The sequence below is a fragment of the Microcebus murinus genome, chromosome 1 (genome assembly GCF_040939455.1).
Source record: "Microcebus murinus isolate Inina chromosome 1, M.murinus_Inina_mat1.0, whole genome shotgun sequence".
NCBI classification, from domain to species: domain Eukaryota; kingdom Metazoa; phylum Chordata; class Mammalia; order Primates; family Cheirogaleidae; genus Microcebus; species Microcebus murinus.
In genome coordinates, this window is record NC_134104.1 from 135,613,790 (window position 1) to 135,629,340 (window position 15,551).

General features: G+C 36.3%; 1 protein-coding gene and 1 pseudogene across 7 annotated transcripts in view; one reads left to right on the top strand and one right to left on the bottom strand.

Moving 5' to 3' along the window:
* Positions 1 to 15,551, bottom strand: part of SLC4A7 (solute carrier family 4 member 7) — a 107,535-nt gene that overhangs the window by 91,427 nt on the left and 557 nt on the right. The window lies entirely within an intron of this gene.
* LOC105883532 (cytochrome c, somatic pseudogene) lies at positions 10,823 to 11,125 on the top strand (annotated as a pseudogene).

Sequence of the window (15,551 nt, forward strand, 5' to 3'; positions counted from 1 at the left end):
TATAAAAAAAAAAATACTTGTCCTCTTTCAAGCCTGCTTTAATGAATATAAAACCTAAACATAAAACATAAGAAGTACAGTTCAGTCTAATTAAGCATTCCATGTGTCTCATACTGCTTCTTATAAAATCTCAAAGCAGCTAAGATATACTAACAGACTATTATTAGTTCAATTGCCACAGCATTAAAGGTTAAGATTTTTCTCTACAGAATTTGCCATTTAAGTCCTTTCTAAATGATCATCTCATGAAAAATATTGTAACATTTTAGGTATTTCTGAGTCAAACTGACTAAACAAAATCTTGTTAACTGTAGATATTACAATTTTTTGGCTCAATGAGCCTAAAAGCTTAAGCAGTTGATGGATTTGAAACTGAACAGAGGATAACCTGTTGGCAGTTCTTCCTTCTTATTAGATCTCAATTTATTACAGTTAATGAAATATGAATTAAATTCTCCAATATAAAAACCTTTTGATGTAGCATTAACTTATAATGCTACATTTATAAGTTAATGTAGCATTAACTTATAAATAATCAAATAAGTACTGTAATCTAAATACTTAATACTTAGATTTGTTAAAACTGTAATTTATAAAAAGTATTATTCCCAAAAGAATGTAATCAATGTTAATCTATACCAATAGTTTTCCAACTTATTTTTAAACAGCAAACCCCTAGAAAAAAATACATTTGTATCACAACCCAGTATACACATATGTTTACATGTCATATATGTATAAAACAAAAGTTTTACAAAACAATATGAGTCCTTACTATTTGTAATGTATTTTTTTATTTTCTATTCTGTTGAATTCTTTTAATACTTTTAATACTTGTCATAATCCACTAAATTGTTTTTGCAAATCACTAATAAGTCCCAATGTGCAGTTTGGAAAAGATTCAACCTGTAGTAAGGAAGAGATTCAGGAAATAAATATTTGGGGTACATCCTTCATAAATTTTATTCAACAATAACTACTTTTAAAAAGCTGGACAGGCCGCAGGCAGAGGATAGTCAGGGTTTAAGCTCCCTAGCTACTTTGAACAGTGAAGAACAAGGTGAAAAAGGGCAAATTTAAAGCTTGAATTCACCATCAACAACATAAGTAAAAAATTCTGATTAAACATACTAAGTCTGCATTCTATAAATGGTGGGTCAAGTTAATTTATTTCAGATGACAAACTAAAACAAAAACTGTGACAGGAGTTATTCAAGGCATTAAACAGCAAGTGACCACCTACCCAATAGGCCCAGCCAAAATTTATCTACCAATACTCATTTATTACAATTTATATGCCATCCTCTTGATGCAGCTTGAAAAATAAAGCTGAAAATGTTATCATTTCGCCTTTTTGTAGAAAAATTTTGCCTTTCTACAAAAATTTTCTCAGTGAACAGGATTTATTCCTCCAATTAGATAATCGTACTTATTGTAGATGTGGGGAGAAGCAGCAATCCGCACATCATCTGAAATTCACTGCTGTCAAATTACAGTCTCAAACTGCCCCTACTATTTGAAGTTCACAACCATAACAGAAGCAGCACTGGCTGTAAGTATAAAACAATCCCTATGGCTAATCCAGTCCATGTTCATTTCCTAACCTATTAAAGGCATGTATTGCTAAGTCAATGCAATTAGCAGATGACAGCAAAATAAGTTAACATATAAAAATTGAGTGCAATAATATAAAACATGTAATTCCCATTTTTCAGCTGTGATTTGAAATGATGAAATTTAATCTAAAAATCCTGTCCTCCACTCCCTTTACAACCTATCTCCCACCTCTCACCACCACACCTCCAGTATGAATTCAAATTCTGCTGGGCCTACACTTTGCTATGGGATCATTATATTAAAATACTGTTTTGATTTTTAATCAGTAAAATAATTATTTATTTATATCTTATCTCCATCAAAATTGTTTTTTAAAAAATGAGATTTGAAGCAGCTTAAAAACGGAGGTAAGAAAACATCTATTTCCAAAAATGTAGTTAACTTAATAAAGACAGTATGTATGTGACCTCTTTAAAACAAGGTGAACTACCTGAAAATTCCTATTTTAATTACTTCTTTGAGAAATCACTGTGGTAAAATAGAAAGGTGGCTTGAGTATTTTAATCTAATAAAATTCAGTGCTATATAGTTAATCTGAAAACTCCTAAATATCCTTAAGTTGTCTAATGACCTGAATGATTTAAATATATAATCATATAAAGAAAGTGTGTGCACATATATACACACACACTCTCAAAACAAAATTCAGAAAACTATCACTTTAACCAACAAAATACATGGTAATTCTTATTTCAGAACAGAAATAAATATATAAATAGCAAATTTAAGATGAAACTATGAACCTTTTAATAAGGATAATTTATTGTCATCATGTCTCAGTAGAATAACGAGGAACTATCTCATGCCTACTCTGCCAAGCACTATGCTAAGTACTTTTGCCTCAAAATACCCTGCACATTAAATTTTGAAAGCCTAACAGCAGATCTCATCAAAATAGAATTAAGCTATCTAACAATCTCAGCTATCTACAACAAGCCAAGAATCAGAAGGCAGTCTTAGGGGGTAAAATTTGTGTCTTAGAGGCTATATAGGTGAGATAACTGAGGACCCCTCTGCCATCCCCATTAAATAACTATATGATTTCATTTGTTATCTATAACAAATCTATACCAGATAAGAAAGTCAGTGATAGGCTGGGCGCGGTGGCTCACGCCTGTAATCCTAGTACTCTGGGAGGCCGAGGCAGGCGGATTGCTCGAAGTCAGGAGTTCGAAACCAGCCTGAGCAAGAGCAAGACCCCATATCTACTATAAAATTAGAAAGAAATTAATTGGCCAACTAATACATATACATATATATATATATATATATCTAGAAAAAAAAATTAGCTGGGCATGGTGACACATGCCTGTAGTCCCAGCTACTTGGGAGGCTGAGGCAGGAGGATTGCTTGAGCCCAGGAGTTTGAGGTTGCTGTGAGCTAGGCTGACACCACGGCACTCACTCTAGCCTGGGCAACAAAGCGAGACTCTGTCTCAAAAAAAAAAGAAAGTCAGTGATAAAATAGTTAAAACAAGATTTAAAAAACAGTCTAGTTAGTGATCAGTACTCTATTTTCAAAAAGAGAGACATACCATATTTTAAATATTTTGCCAAAATGGTTAAACTATTTAAAGAAAGATAATTAAATTATGCTTTAAGCTTTTAAACATTTTGTCAAAATATAATTATATTGTTCAAACTGTGATGCTTAGGCCAGCGCAGTGGCTCGTGCGTTTGAGACCAGCCTGAGCAAGAGCAAGACCCTGTCTGCACAAAAAATAGAAAAATTAGCCAGATGTGGTACCACGGGCCTGTAGTCCCAGCTACTCTGGAGGCTGAAGCAGGAGGATCGCTTGAGACCATGAGTTTACAGTTGCAGTGACCTATGATGATGCCACTTCACTCTAGCCAGGGAGACAGAGACCCTGCCTCAAAAAACAAACAAGCAAGCAAAAATGTTATGGTTAAGGCAACAAACTAATATCTAACCCCTGCCCATAGAGCTCTCCAGAATATCTCAATACTAGGATTTAAGGATAATCAAGAGTTTCTATTTTCTATTATATTTCTCAATCAATCTGTACACTAACTCTTAGAATTTTGATATGTAGGATATTCCATAAGAACACAGGTTATTATTTAATAGTAGCAAATCTCCAAGGGGCACATTGTATACACAGTATAGCATTGTATACACAGTATATTCTTTTCCCTGATCGTGAAAAAGACCAATGAGATAAGTTTAATACAGGAATTCCAATTTCATAGATAAGAAAAGTGAGATTCAAAGGCGTTAGCTGCCCAAGGGTACCTGGTGGCACATTAGGGGTAAGGAACCCAGGTGTGTCTGAAAACCAAACACATACTTGTTATAGCCAGGTTAAGCCACCTCCAAATTTTATCTTGTTTTGAAAATGAGGGTTTCGGCTTGTGGTTATTACCAAATTTCCTTTTACTGTGTAAAACAGCTCAATAAAATAAAATGAAAGGCCAAATGAAGGCCACATTTAGACCAAATGAATCCCTTATGCCTAACAAAAAGACCAACTTGCCCAGATACAAACAGGCTCATAACAGAACCTGAATCTGAGGATATTGCTAATGGCATGTGCAAAAATGGAGAAGGAAGTTCCTCCTGGACATGTTATAAATAAGGTTACTTGAGAATAATTATGAGCAAAACAAAAATAAGTACAGAATATCACTGAAAGGACTCTACTGAGTCAAAGCATTGGCTAGTCACAGCACCTGTACAAACACTTATACACGAGTTGGCAAGTTAGGGAGGCAGAGTCTAGGAATGAAAAAGGTCCACAAACTTTAAAATCATGAAATTAAAACCAGATGAAGAGAAAAAATTTATATCATGTAAGTAATAATTCTAAAGAATTAATAAAATAGCACAATCTCAAACCGATATATATAACAGCTGACGTGTGGGATCCGAAATCCCTTTTCTTGTCACCATTACCTTTATAATCATGTACATTAAAAGTCCCACTTTTCATAAAGCAAAAATTACGTGAGAATTAATATATAAAATACCCAGTTTTTCAACAATCAATTTAAATGTATTTAAAACTGAGTGAAAATAAGACAAATGTTCATAAAATGTTCATTTTAATTGTGCTTAATACTCACCTGCCTAAAATTTTATCTCAGGCTTTAAAAAAATGTTAAATATTCTTACTTTGGTATCAATCCACGTTGCATTTATTGCATTTTCTCAATATTTCCACTCAATGGGACCAAGGCAAAAAACATTCTCTTCTATTGGCAGTTATCTCAAGTAAGGTAGGATTCTTTTTCTTAATGGTTAACACCACAAATAAAAGGTATATAATTTATTACTTGACTGATTAAACAACAGAAGTATATCTGACTTCAAATTTTATGAGTTCATAATATTATCCTAACATTCATTCATTTAAAAAATATTTACTGAATGCTTTCTACTTGTTCAACCCTAGACTAGACCTAATTAAGAATTTAATGATGACCCAGAAAAATTCTATCCCAACCCTCAGGGAATCTAAAGGAAGAGAGGCCAATTCAGATATTTAATTTCTATAACATTAGCAACTTAATTCACAGAAGTTATAGTAATAAAAGCTTTTAAATACAGAAGGAAACAACTACAGTTAACTTGGAATTATCTGAGGCAAACAGAAATTTCAAGTATCATATAAGTAAAATTATCTAATATGTATAATATCAAATGGTATTGACAAACAGGGATCTTTCATTACTCCAGACTAATGAGAAGTGGAAGATCAGGGGACAAGCAGTGGCATGGCATTAATCATGAGTTCAAACCTCAGCTTAGCCTCTTACTAACTGTATGGCCTGGAATTTTTTAGAAAATAACTCTCTTTGCCCATGAGTTCACATCTACAATATAGGGATGATAAGTGATTAAATCAGATACCTAATAAAATGTATGGCTCAGAGCAGACTTTCTCTAAAAAGTTAATTACTTGTTCGTCACCAGCTTTCAACACAGCAAAGGACAAAACCATAAATCCTAAACTAGGATTTGCATCAATGTGAGAAACATGACATTCCTCCTCCCTCCCAGCCCAGTGGTAGGATTGGAGGAAGACTGTGGTAGAACCTTCAGTGGTATTTCATTATTTTATCTGAAGGGCTGTAAAGTCTCAGAATGACACTGAGGAACATACTCGATTATAAATATAAAAATACTTTCAAGAGAGGAAAAAAATCTATCATCTATCTATTCCCAATTATTGGCTTCTAAAAAGTGTCTAAATCATGTCTTTAGTCTTATTTCTATTTTTTTAATGAAGTGACAGACATTGCACATGGGCTATGTCCAACAGCATTAGGAATCTACAGTTACAGTGCTATCTTCCCACAGTAGTGCTGTGCTGTGTTGCACAACTCCAAGAGAAACCATACATAGGGAACTCAAGCTAAATGGCAAATGCCTCTGAAGCAAAAACAAGAAAACAATATGAATGGTGCCCCCACTACTGTGCTACAGTAATCTTCACAAATGTAATTCATCTGGATAATTTTTCTTAAAGATCCACAAGTGAACATAAATACAAAGATCACAAAGAAACACTCTAGGTTTAAAAAATGTATATAACAGGCCAGGCAGGCATGGTGGCTGAGGCCTGTAATACAGCACTTTGGGAGGCCAAGGCAGGAGGATCACTTGATGCCAGGAGTTGGAGACTAGCCTGAGTAACATAGCAAAATCCCATCTCTAGAAAAAATAGGAAAAAAATTAACTAAGAGTGGTGGTGCAGGCCTGTAGTCCCAGCTGAGGGGAGGCTGAGACAGAAGGATGGCTTGAGGCCAGGAGTTTGAGGCAGCAGTAAACTGTTGATGATGCCACTGCTTTCTAGACAGGCAACAGAGGGAGGCCCTGCCTCCGAAAAAAAAAAAAAAAAAAGTATATAACCAAGCACAAGCAGTGATTTTCCTATACCTAAGCCCCTTCATTTGTAGCAACAGCACTCCAGTCTCCAGTCTCTTCTCACTGCCTTCCTTTCCTTTACACCTCAACGGACAAAAAAGAAGTTGAAAGCGAGAGGAGGGCCGTCAGGACATTAGTAACTTGCAAACTGAAAATTTCCCAGGGATTCATACACTCAATATATAATTACCCATTTAATATGTTATTTTACTGACAGGTATGTATTAACAACTTTGGTATTTACGTGGTACCTTTATATCATGAAAAATTAGGTACTTTGTATATATTAGACTACATTAACAATCACACGCATCTCATGAAATAGCTTGCTATTTCAGTCTATGGCATAAAGTAATATAAGAAATCATCCTCTATTTTACTGACTAGGTAATACATTTACATGGCTCAAAAATGAAAACTGTACAGAAAAGTATACACTGAACTTTTGCTCCTACTCCTATCCATTTTTATTATTTCCTGTTTATCTTCCCAGTATATGTACAAATACTAGTAAATACAAACACATATTCTTATTTCTCCATTACAGAAAAGGTACCATACAGTATACTCTAACCCACACCTTGCTACTTTTAAATCAATTTATCCTAGAGATCTCTCCATATCAGTACATTTTTTTATAGCTCTGATATCCTACTATGTGGCTATATGATAATTTAATACAACAAGTGGCCCTATTAGGTTGCTTCCCAGGAATTTTAAGTGATACATTTTTCAAATCTCTCCTGTTACAGTAACAAAATGAGTTCTAATTTACAGAGGAAAAATTATATCTTACAAGGGCTTATATATCAATATCACAGGTTTTGCTTAGACCCATAACAACATATTAGTGACATACTATTCATATTTTATAAGAACCATCAGGAACTGCCAACTCACATAGCTGTATTCTCTTCCTATGTATTTATTACAGCATTTCTCAGATCATTTGTATATTGTTATGCATTGTGACTCTCCAAAATACATGTGTGACATTTCTCAAACATTTTTTTTTTTTCATTTTTTTTTTTGAGACAGAGTCTCACTCTGTTGTCTGGGCTAGAGTGCCTCGGTGTCAGCCTAGCTTACAGCAACCTCAAACTCCTGGGCTCAAGCTATCTTCCCATCCTCCTGCATCAGCCTTCCAAGTAGCTGGGACTACAGGCCTGAGCCACCACACTGGCTAATTTTTTGTATATATTTTTAGTTGGCCAATTAATTTCTTTCTATGTTTTAGTAGAGACAGGATCTCGCTCTTGCTCAGGCTGGTTTTGAACTCCTAACATTGAGTCATCCACCTGCCTTAGCCTTTCAGAGTCCTAGGACATTTCCCAAACTTATCTGGCTACAGAACGCTTGTTTGGCAGAATCGCCTACAGATCTAGTATTCCACAAAACAAACCATAATGGAATGTTAAATACAGTGGATGTAATAATTATTGTCAGCTATTTAAACTAAATAGAAGATTATGAACTTTTAAGGAAAACACCAAACCAAGCTAGGCTAATTTTCAGAACACATTCTTTAGCTGTTTTTGAATTATAAACCCCTTTGAGATCTGAATGTAAAGCTATTTGACCCTCTCCTGGAAAGAATGCATAACAAGCATAAAATTTTTCATAGTTTCTGAAGATTCATGGACCCATACACTGATCACATGGTCATCACTATTTTAAAAGCAATTGTAACTAGACAGTGCCATATTATCTATGGAACCATTAATACTCCAAATGCTAGGATAGAACCTAGGACACTTCTCATGCAACACTAATGAAAAAAATCAGAGAATTCATCAAAAGGAATACCTTGGTGCAAAGCAAACAAAGCATACTTAAAGGAATCATGTTTAACAACTAGTAATATCAAGCAAAGTAAATTCTGTTAAATAACTGTGGGAACTGTTACAAGGGGTTGTAGTCTGATTTTTACACAAGTGTCTCTTACTATAAATAAATGAATGAATGAATGAATGAATGAATGAATGAATGAATGAGATTCTTACAGGAGCAAGAATTCTCCTTAAATTCACATTATACAACATGAAATTTTAACATCAAGTATTTTTTAGAATGTAATACATTTCACATTTGACAGCAGCAGCTACTAGAAATATAATTTTGCTGCAAATCGGAATGTGGCAATGTGACTATGCAGGAGAAAAGAAAGAACATATTCTGGGAGTTTTAAATGTAGATCAAAAAAAACAACACCCAGGCACAATTATAGTTTAGTAGGGGAAACAATTAGGAGAGAAAAGGAATAAATTAGAAAGGTGATCCATCCAGGGCTATCACATCTGGTTCTGGGGGTAGTACCTTTGGGAAGGGTGTACAGGGGAGGAGTGGAGCTCAGCAGGCTCCTCTCATCAAGCTTTGTGGTAAAGTTTGCATCTGCCTAAACAAGGAGTCAGCTGTAATTCACAGAATAGCAGCCCTGTGACATCCTCTTCCCGCACTTCCCTAACACAACTTCCTCCCTGACCCACCCAGGGCAAATCTTAAAAAGTGTTAAAATTTTGAAAAAGATGTTTTCTAGGTCAAGATCATATCTCAGTGACCAAAGTCTAATAATATTCTAATTTAAATTATTCCTTACCAAAAATTTGTTTCTTAGAAGACTTTTTTTAACAGAGACATCTCTAGTACTACCATGGAACTCAATGGGTAGAGAGGCTACTATACATAAATTTGCTTTAATGCTATTTTTGTTTAACACATAAATTCCTAAGGTAAGAGGATTTCTGTGTATTCAGTATTTTTCCAGAGTAAAGAATAGTATTGAACTAAAAACATTCTGTATATCAAAGAACACGCACCAAGAACAAAACCACAAAGTATTAATTATAGATGTGCTATGGCAAATTATGAGAGAAAAAGATTAAGCATTGCCTTGACCCTTCTTTCATGCTCTTTTGAGAAACAATTCCACACTCCTTTCTATAATGAAATAGAACATAGGTATCTTCCAAGTGTGAATCTATTTTCAAAGGTATAACCAATTCTAAAGTTCCTAATCAGAGAACAACTCAACTTCTCCAAACTGGGCAATCTCACAGAAAAGCAACCATACGATCCTGGAACTCACAGAGGGAGATGATTTCTATACTGCTTGAGATGTGAACAGAATGAGAACCAAATGACACTAGTCCACATAACATTCTCAAAAGGGAATAAAAGGACATTTAAAACATTACAGCATCTTTTCTATTATGAAAGACAGATTGTGCTTTACCCTTTCATATTATTTTTAAAAACTGCTTAAGTAAACCTATTAAAATCCAAACTATGGCTTAATAAAAAATAAATATTTAAAAATATATTCTTCCTGGAAGAAATCTGAAAATCTGCTTAAAACAGCCCAAACTAGATCTGTCTGTACTATTATATCAGCTCCAGATAAAATGCAAATCTATATCACAACCACATTATCTTCGTAAACCAAGTACTGAAAAGAAGGATTAGGCCATTCTCTTCTTACAGTAGTAATTTGAAAATGTAGGGGAAGGAGGGAGAGGTAGAAAAAAAAAATGAAAATGTCTAGCCCATGAAAGAAAAGAGTCATTAATTTAGGAAACCTAACCTACTCTAATAGGTTAGCTCTCTGCCCTCAGGAAGACTGTTAACTGCAGCACTGCCAAACACTATCGTAACATTATGCCAACCATAGACCCCTTGGTGGTTTATCATTGTAAGTACAAATAATCCTGAATTTCCCCAAATTGTAAAAATGCAAAAAAAATGTGCAAAATTGTCTGCTAACCAAAAACAGAGGCAAGGCTGGGTGGGGTGGCTCATGCCCATAATTCTAGCACTCTGGGAGGCTGAGGCGGGAGGATCACTTAAAGTCAGAAGTTCGAGACCAGGCTGAGCAAGAGTGAGAAAAAAAATATCTGTACTAAAAATAGAAAATTAGGCCAGACGTGGTGGCTCATGCCTAAATCCTAGCACTGTGAGAGGCTGAGGCCAGCGGATCACTCAAGGTCAGGAGTTCGAAACCAGCCTGAGCAAGAGCGAGACCCCATCTCTACTAAAAAAATAGAAAGAAAGTATTTGGCCAACTAAAAACATATAGAAAAAATTAGCTCGGCATGGTGGTGCATACCTGTAGGCCCAGCTACCCGGGAGGCTGAGGCAGGAGGATCACTTGAGCCCAGGAGATTGAGGTTGCTATGAGCTAGGCTGATGCCATGGCACTCTAGCCTAGACAACATACCGAAACTCTGTTTCAAAAAAAAAAAAAAAAAAAGAGAGAGAGTAGAACATCTGGCTTCTGACTGGGAACCTCTGTACAATCAGCAACTAAAGAGAGAATTAAATATGGGTGATGTTGAGAAAGGCAAGATTTCTGTTCAGAAGTGTGCCCAGTGCCACACTGTGGAAAAGGGAGACAAGCACAAGACTAGGCCAAAACTCCACGGTCTCTTTGGGAGGAAGACAGGTCAGGCTGCTGAATTCTCTTATGCAGATGCCAAGAAGAACAAAGATATCACCAGGGGACAGGATACACTAATGGAATATTTGGAGAATCCCAAGTACATCCCTGGAACAAAAATGATTTTCACCAGGATCAAGAAGGGAGAAAGGGCAGACTTCACAGCTTATCTCAAATATAGCTACTAATTGGTAATAATTGGCCACTGGCTTAATTATAAAACATAAATATCTCATGACTTTTTTTATGTGTACCACAATTGGTCTCACACACTAGAATTCAGATCATGAAAGAGTGACAGAATATTTTTGTTGGACAGTCCTGATTTAACTAAGACTGACATGTGGTTAATTCAGTTTTTTGAATTTTGATGGCAATTCCCATTCAGTAAATGTTATCACTGTTTTTCCCTTTCTAAAGATATGACTGGATTTAATTAGTAATGTTCAACTTTTCATAAAGTCAGAAAATTGCCATCTCAAAACCTACTGAAGATTGTTTTTATATTTGGATTTATATAACTGATTATGTGAATATATTTAAATACTAGGGAAATCCCTTCACTGTCTTGGAATCAAGCAAGACTCACTGGTGTTTTAATTTGTGTTTATTAGCCTATTAAAGGCAAGGGCTGGAGATATAATGTAGCAATGTTTACTTGATATTTTTGGACTTCACTATGCCAATCTAATTTCCCTGTGTCTACTAAAATGTTGCCTTTTATTTATTGAAAGGCATTTTAGTATGTGTTTACATGTAATATCAAATAAAGAATATTTAACACTTCTCACATTTTATAGACAATCCATAAGGTTAAATGTCTTTAAAAGTCAATGTGACAAGGAAGAGCAAATTAAACTTTTATATTCTTTACTTCCTAAGTCAGACTAAGTTATAATTTAGGATTGTCTTTAAACAGCTCTTCAGAAAGACATAAAACTGTAGAACTTCTGTGTATGTGTGATTGGTAATGGTGCTTTTATCAACTCATTAGAAGGATTAAAGTAGAGGAGACAGACACAAATTTAAAAATTATGTGTGATCATAACTTAAGATAATTAAAAACAAAATCACAGATCATGAAAAAACACAGAGACAAATTTCATTGTAAGCTAGGAGAGCTTTATTACTGATGCATGCTTATTGCAAAACTGAAAACACTGTATGCATAAAAAGTGATAACTACAGAAGAAACCATAACCACCAAGAAGAAACTATAATATATATGAAAAGCTACAGGGATCTATGACTAACATGTAACATTAACATTATGAAACACCCATATGCACCTTTATACAAATGGCCCATTTTGTCAGTTGCAGATGCTATCCAGTTTAAGATCATATTTGTGGTAAGATACAGTAAAAAGGGGGAGGGAAAGAGGAAGAAAAACAACCCATTACAGGATGTTGACAATTATAACTACCTATGTTTTAGACTAGATTGGTTAACACACCACATACCACTAAAATAATATGCCAGGTTCCTCCACCATCGGGTTACTTTGGCTTTCGATTTTAACCTACACAAGAGTCTAGAATACTCTAATTTTCATACCCTAATCTCTCTTAGAAAATCTGTGCACTTACCAGTCTCAATGACCAGACAAAACAATTATTCAATACAATTTTATTGTCTTACTGTTTCCTTTGGACAGATGACAGATTTGCTATCTATGTACTGTAATTCCATGGATTATTGCCCAAATTTACCAACAATAAGGCAAAAGCTGGAGATGGTGGCTCACACCTGAAACCCTAGCACTTTGGGAGGCCAAGGCAGGAGCATCACTTGAGGTCAGCAGTTTGAGACCAGCCTGAGCAAGAGCAAGAATCCATCTCTACAAAAAATAGAAAAATTAGCAGGGCATGGTGATGCGCAAATATAGTCATAGTTACTTAGGAGGCGGAGGCAAGGAGGATCGCTAAGTTTGAGGTTGCAATGAGCTATGATGACACCACTGCACTCTAGCCCCGATGACAGAGCAAGACCCTATCTGAAAAAAAAAAAAAAAAGGCAAAAAGGTAACTGAAATCCTGATAGTATATCTGGGGTGCCATATCTGTAGAGCTATCAATTACAATTCCCCAAGAGAATGATTACTTACAGACACACAAAAAAAACTTCACTTGTCAATCATCACTAAATTCATACTGGGTTGTTAGTATCTTTCATTTATTCTAATGATCTTTTTAAAAATATTTGTAACAGACTCATGAAATGTTTTAACTGGCACTGGCAAATGGAATTAGCAAGAATGTAAATGCTATCACTGTGTTCACTCCACATGCCAAAATAAACTCAGTGAAGGCAGGACTCTATCTACATTATTTGCCTATATCCCCAGTTCCTGGTACCTAGGAGATACTTAACAAATATCCATAAATGAATGAAATCATATACAAAATTCATGAAACAGTCCCAAAATTCCAGTGGTAACAGAATTGCTACCACTGTAATGCTTTAAGATCACTTGCTAACACTTGGGAACCTTCTAAATGGTGCTATTTGTAACAGGATTTAACCCATACCAACGTAAGACCAAAAAATAACTTCCCAGTGAGATCTACAATAATGAGTTTTTATACCAAAGCAAAACATAACTTGCATTTTTGTAAGATAATGACTTTCCTCTCTCTATCCCAATAGTATGATAAGTGAAATGACAGAATTTTAGGAGAAGAAACTTTAGAGCCTCAATTATGAAACAGATGGACTCCAGTTTCTGAATAATATAAACTGCCATAAATCTATTCAAATTTTTTTGCATAATTACAGACCTAAGATGGTATTTTATGAATATTAATTTTATTCTAGTTTTTTGGTTATGCTAAGCAATCTGCTGTGAGTTAGAAAAAAGTTATGATTGATAAAATATAATCTCTCATTTTTATGGCTCTCATTTATCAGAGAAAAATGGGCGAGCAAAGATTTAACTTTGTCAATGCCAACAGTTCCTCTTTGCAGTTTTCAAATCATAATGTTCTCTACTTCAACATAGAGTGTTCCATTCTTTCATGCTATTTTTAGACTGTATGCTACCTTATGGTATTTGAATTCCATTATTGATTAGTAAATGGTTACTGTAGCCAAGACTTATCTTTCCAAAGCTTTAGGAAGTATACCCTTCCAAGATGCTCCCTACCATGCCATTAACAGCACTGTTAAATAATTCCTTTGTCATCGTCTTCCCCACTTGAATATAACTTCTATTAGGGTAGACTTAGATCTGTCTTGTTGGATACTACAGAATAGGTTTTAAATCAGTGTTATTACAATCAATGAATGAATTGGAGGGCAATTGGCCTTATTTGTTTCTTCTGCTAGCTAAGTAGGCAATATCTGAGAACTCATCACAGGTTCTATTCAGCTTTGTGAAAACTCAAATTGTCTTTACTGCTCAACTGAAAATTTGCAAATAATAAATTTAAGAACAGACAACAGTGTACGGGATACACACTCTTAGAGAAGGTGCTATAAAACACTGCTCATTCACAGGCCACACAAAGAATTACAGAAGGTTCCTTACAACGGGTTTCCAGTATTCCATTACCATCACTGTGAATGATCTTTCCAGTGACCACTGCTAAATGACTTCACTGTCTGGAGACTTTATTTCTTCTATGTTTAGAGAACGTATTAATGAATACACTGAAGTAATGAATGACTACTCCCCATGGCTTTAACAATAATTTTAAAATTTAAAAGGGGAAGGGGCAGGTGTTTTAAGGAAAACTCCTGAATAAAAACATATGAAAAGCATTTTTCCCTGTTAGCTATGAAAGACTGGAAAATTTTCCCTGCAACTTTCCCTCCTTTGCTGGTCACAGAGTAAAAACTGGAAGTAGGAAAATGTGTAACACCTCCAATCTCCTTTTGAGTCACGAAGTAGGAAGGGAGAAGAGAATTACAACTGTGGGGACACATGTGCTCTACATGAAAGCAGGAAGTCTGCTTCTTGAGCGTGGCCACTCATCCATCAGCACAAATGGGAACACTGGCCTTTACAAGTGGCCATCCCCACTGCCCTCCAAGCCTGAAGGCAAAGCCAGGAAACGCGACTGTGTCAGGATGACGAAGAGAAGGAGTAGCCGAAGGCTCAGGACACCCTTCCCTTTCCACCTGGCCTGCGGACACTCCTCGGGTTCAAGGCAGAAGAGAAAGCAGACCTGGCAGGCAACAGCGAAAAGCGGCCCCGGCCGCAAAGGCAGGCGGCTAGCCCACGCGGCCGGAGAACTCACCGAACAAAGCACACCGCGGGCCGGGTGGGGAGGCTCGGAAAGAGGGGAAAGAGTCACACCAGCTCTTCACCACTGCCTGGGCTAGAGACAGGTGGAGCCGCGGTCCTCCCTAGAAGGAGAAGACGTGTTTTCGAGGGGCTAATCTGAACTCCGGCGCCAAGGCAAGTGGAAGCGGGACCCCGGCTGGGGGGAACGCCGGGAAAGAGGGCAGGCCAGCGCTGCGGAGAGAAAGGAAGGCATGACGGTCGGGGTCCAAGGCGGCCCCTGCCGGGATGCCGGGGTCTCGCCGCGCCAAGCCGAGGATGACGGGCAGCGCAGCCGGCCGCCCCGACGCGGGCCTCCCCGGCGCCGCCGCCCGCCCCCTCGCCCCCGC